Source organism: Grampus griseus, assembly GCF_964374135.1.
Source record: "Grampus griseus genome assembly, chromosome: 13".
Taxonomy (NCBI): Eukaryota; Metazoa; Chordata; class Mammalia; order Artiodactyla; family Delphinidae; genus Grampus; species Grampus griseus.
Window position 1 is genome coordinate 49,477,891 of NC_139007.1, and position 4,991 is coordinate 49,482,881.

The following is a 4,991-nucleotide window of genomic DNA, read 5'->3' on the forward strand; positions in this document are numbered from 1 at the left end:
AACACTAGTCTGAATTTTTGGTAGAAGACGAGAAATCAATGGTTATTTTTAGTTCATGTTTCTCCGTTCACTAAATTATTGTATCTGTGAACAGGGCAGATCCCAGACTGTATAGGATAGATTCTGAATTCAGGCAAATCTGCTTTTAGGTCCCAGCTGTACTGGATACTGGTATGTGCACTTGGGCAAGTACAAACCCTCTTGGAGCCTTTGTAAAACAGATGTAATACTTGTATCTGCTTCTTTGGAATAGTTGTTGCTCACTGTCTGTTTCTACCTCCTAAACTCCTTCCCATCAAGATTTTGCCCCCATCATGCCATCCATCCTTGCTCTGGTCACCAGTAACATTCATGCTGCTAAATGCATGTATGGTCAGTTCTCAGGACACATTTTTCTTAACATGTCAGCTGCATTTGGCAGAGTTAAGACCTCCTTCCTTCTCGATACACTTTTTTCTCTTGGCTTGGAGGACACCACGCTCTCCTGGTTTTCCTCCCATGCCACTGGTTGCTGCTTCTTGGTCTCCTCTTGCTGGTTTGCCCTTTTCTGCCTGAACTTTCAATGTTGAAGTGCCACAGAGTTTAGTTCTTTTTCTTCTTCTCCATATGCATTCCCTCCCTTAGTGATCTCAACCAGTCTTGTGGATTTAAACTCTATGTATATGCCATAAGTCTCCCAAGTTTATGTCTTTAGCCCAGACCTCTCTTCTGAACTTTAGAGTTGCGCACCAAATTGCCTACTGAAAACCTCCATTTGGGTGGCTAATGGGGATCTCAAACGTCACAGGTCCAAAAAGGAACTTCTGGTCTTCTCTCCTTCAGCTCCTTCACCTGCAGTCTTCCCCCTATCACTTGATGATGATCCCAGGCCTACATTTTTGGAGTCAACATTTTTCTTGCTCTTTCTCTCATATCCCACATCTGATCCATCAGCCAACCCTGTTGGCTCTACTTTCAAAATATATTTGATCATTTCTTCCTATTTCCTGTGGTCTTCCCGCAGTCCCAAACGCAACATCTTCACCTAGATTATTGCCATAGTTTTCTAACTGGACTCCCTGCTACTAACTTTGCCTCCCTACAGTTTTTTCTTAATACAGAGTTAGAATTGTCTATGAGTCAGATCATGTCGTCCTCTGCTTAATGCCTTCCAATGGCTTCACATCTCACTCAGAGTAAAAGCCATCTCCTACAAGGCCACCTCTTTCGTCCCTCACCCCAGTATCTCTCGGACCTCACTGCTTTCTCTCCTTTCCTTCTTGCTCTCTCATTTCCAAGCACACTAACCTCTCTGTTCTACTTGAACATGCCAAACATGTCCCCATCTTAGTGCCTTGGAACTGGTTGTTCACTTCACTAGGAATAGCCTTTTCTTCAGATATTCTCATGGCCAACAACCTTTACCCTCAAACCTTCGAGGATTGTTGTATTACAGACTCAGTGTGGCTTACCCTGATCATCTCATTTAAAATTGCAACCTGCCTCACCTCTGGCACTCTTAATCCTCCCCTTAAGCTGCTCTATTTTCCCATAGTAACCATCACTCTAAAAAAAACTATATAATTTGCTTACTTATTATGATTATTGTTTATTACTTAACTTCTCCTGGTAGAAGATAAGCTTAAATAGGGCAGGGGGTTTTATCTGTTTGCTTCACTGCTGTATCCCAAGCACCTGGGAAAGGTGCACCTACTGACACACAGTAGGGATTTAATAAATATTTGTTAACTTAAATAAAACTATCTATTGGTTTTAGAGGGTTTTGAGGGTTAAACAACATGCTCTGGACCTTACATCAATACAGTACTTGGCCAGTAGGGCTACAAAGAATGACAGCTATGAGCAAATATGTAGGATAAGAAAATTCTTCTGTCTTCAGTCTTCCCTTTCCCAATCCCTTTCACTCAATATGGTCTTTAATTTTTCTTTCTTAAGACCCTAATAACCAGAAAATCCATGGAAAGAGCCCAGCAAATTTAATCTTCAAAGTATTTGTATAGAGTAGATCTGTAAATTTGTTGATTATTTGATAACTTATGTCATGTTCCAAAAGATTTCCATTTTGAAAGATGAAAGTAATCTTTAGTCAAAGGAATACATCTCAGATTGGATTTGGGGCCTTCAGTGAACTGAATGAAAAAGGTATTCTAGGGATAGGGAAATTTTTATGATACATCTAAATCATATTACATAGTGGGGCGGTTGTTTCATTAAAGGTTAAGGATAGGGAAATTTTTATGATACATCTAAATCATATTACATAGTGGGGCGGTTGTTTCATCAAAGGTTAAGGGTGACCTATAATATATTAAAAAATCTTTAAAGAAAATTAGTCCAAAAAAAGCCCATGATTATAAATACTTCATTTGTCGGAAAATAGTTTTTGTTTTTTTGTTTGTTTGTTTGTTTTTTCGGTACGCGGGCCTCTCACTGCTGTGGCCTCACCCGCTGCGGAGCACAGGCTCCGGACGCGCAGGCTCAGCAGCCATGGCTCACGGGCCCAGCCGCTCCGCTGCATGTGGGATCCTCCCGGACCGGGGCACGAACCCATGTCCCCTGCATCGGCAGGCGGACTCTCAACCACTGCGCCACCAGGGAAGCCCCGGAAAATAGTTTGATGAAATTCAGTCCACTTTGATTAAGCGGGTTGATGGTTTGACATCTTTCCTTACAATACAGAACAAATACAGTTTCATTTTTTCAAAAGTAAGACAATATATTTGGAAGTAACTGATCAATTTTCAAAGAATTTCTCCCCTGTGAATAATTATATTCACTGTCTTCACTGGCTCTAATAATTATCTTCACTGGCTCTAATTCATTTTACTTAACTTTACAGTATATAAATAAAGATTTTAAACGCAGCTTAAAATGATGGATACAAAAGATAAGCATTGTATATGCCCATTGAGATCACTATATTATTGATTCATTATTGAACATTCCTTGAGTTCTATTATATTATAAGTAGTGTATTAGAGAAGTAATATACAGCCCCGGGCCTCAGGTAGACATAGAGAAAATTAAGATAAAATGTAAAGATGCCACCAAGGGTCCTTGTGCCACCGGAAGCTCCCGCGGGGCTGCTGGGAGGCGGCGGCAGCGCCAAGATGGGGTAACCGAGACCTGCCGTGCGAAAGTGACTTTTACCTAAGATACTCTGGGCAGAACTAATATGCATGGGACTTGCATTTTTGGACCTGACCAGAACCCTGGGGATTTCCACTGGGGCGGTGAACACCCACACCGAGAATCCTAGGCTGCTCCGAGGTTGCAGGGAACATAGACAAGTCACCCACTGGGGGTCTTTCTGCCCCTGTACCCCGGGCAGGAGGTGGAGGAAGCCAGCATCAGCCTGAGGTCCTCCGACAGGGGAAACTCTAACTGTGGCTCCTGAAAGTCCGTGACACGGTTCCTTTTTCTCTCTGACTTGCTCTCCTCCTCCCTCTTGCTCAAAAGAATGACTGGCCACTCCTAGAGCCGGCAGTCACCATCCAGGGGATTTTTTTCACCACAGAGGGTAATTCCTGTCTCATCCCTGCTGTGACGTTGAACCACACAAGCCAGCTAGAAGGTAAAATCATCAGATTCCTGCTCATCAGGGAGGGTGGCCCGGCCAGAACTCACCTCTTCTCCCAGCACAGACTCCGTGCGGCTGGTCCCCTCCCCAGAGGAGCTTGAACAGGGGCCCCCGATGAGAACGAGTTCCCCTTTGGGTGCCCCCCACCGTCTGCCAAGACCCACCAGAGCCCAGGCCTCTCTGCTGTGCCGTCTGTCTCTCCGAGAACGTGAGGAATGGCGAGGATCGGATCTGTCTCAAATGCAAAGGGGGCGACTCCCCATCCAAGAGGCCAGGAAGCCTTCTGTCTCAGAAGCAGGATCAGCCCGAGGTGGCCGAGGCTGGAGTGGGTGCCCCTTTGCCGGAGTTGGCTGCTCATTCAAGGGGAGCCCAAAGTTCATGCAGGAGCGTGAGGTCACCGCCCAGGCCACACACCTGAACCTCCTGTTGGGGCTCGTGAAACCCAGCTGGGCTCTGGCCTGGGCTCTGGGCTCGTGGCCCTGGAGCGGAATCTGTCAGACCTGCAGCTGCAGGGGCCTGTGGAGGCGGCTGGGGACCTAGAGGTGGACTGCTACCGGGTTCCCTGCTTCCAGAGCCAGGAGGAGCTGGCCCTGCAGCACTTCACGAAGGAGAAGCTCCTGACTGAGCTGGAGGGGAAGCTGTGCATGTTTGAGAACATTGTCACCGTCCTCAACAAGGAGGTGGAGGCCTCCCACCTGGCCCTGGCCGCCTCCGTCCACCAGAGCCGGCTGGACCATGACTACATCCTGAGCTTGGAACGGAGGGTGGTGGAGCTGCAGCAGACACTGGCCCAGAAAGATCAGACCCTGGGCAAGCTGGGGCAGAGCTCCCGCCTCACAGAAGAGGCCTCCTACAATGGCACCTTCCTACGGAAGGTCACCAGTGCCACCAGGCAGCGCCATGAGTCAGCCTGCGTCAGGACCGCCAGCCTCTTCTCCCTGGCTGTCTACACTGCCAAGTACCGCCCCAGAGTGAAACCAATGTGGCCAGCAGCTGCCCACTCTTCTTTCCCCTCAACAAGCTGCAGTCACCCAAGCATGCCTACGTGAAGGACGACACCACGTTCCTCAAGTGCATCGTGGAGACAAATGCTTAGGGCAGGAGGGGCCGAGCAAGCTGCATGTGGGTCCCGAGGGAGCCCCCTCTCAGATGGGGGTTCAGCAAGATGACTGAGGTCTTGCCCTTGGTGCCCAAGATCCCAAGGCACAGTGATGGGCCAGGGCTGGCATGGTGTGAGCCGAGCGGACAGATTGACAGTGGCTAGCCATCTGCTTAGTGTGGCAGGACCTTGGACTGGACCTGCAAAGGCACAGGGTCCCTAAGCCGGTGGTGCAGGACTGACCCCCCTGCACTGACCATGCAGCACTGGAGTCCTGAGAGCCACCCCGGCCCTGAATGTTGAGATGGGCTC

The 4,991-nt window shown here is 48.0% G+C and overlaps 1 pseudogene across 1 annotated transcript; it reads left to right on the forward strand.

Annotated features, from left to right (window-relative positions):
- Window positions 1-3,041: 3,041 nt before the first annotated feature.
- LOC309831495 (TNF receptor-associated factor 1-like) lies at window positions 3,042-4,629 on the forward strand (annotated as a pseudogene). The gene is made up of 3 exons: window positions 3,042-3,115; window positions 3,209-3,270; window positions 3,686-4,629. The product of its transcript is annotated as a TNF receptor-associated factor 1-like (transcript).
- Window positions 4,630-4,991: the final 362 nt, after the last annotated feature.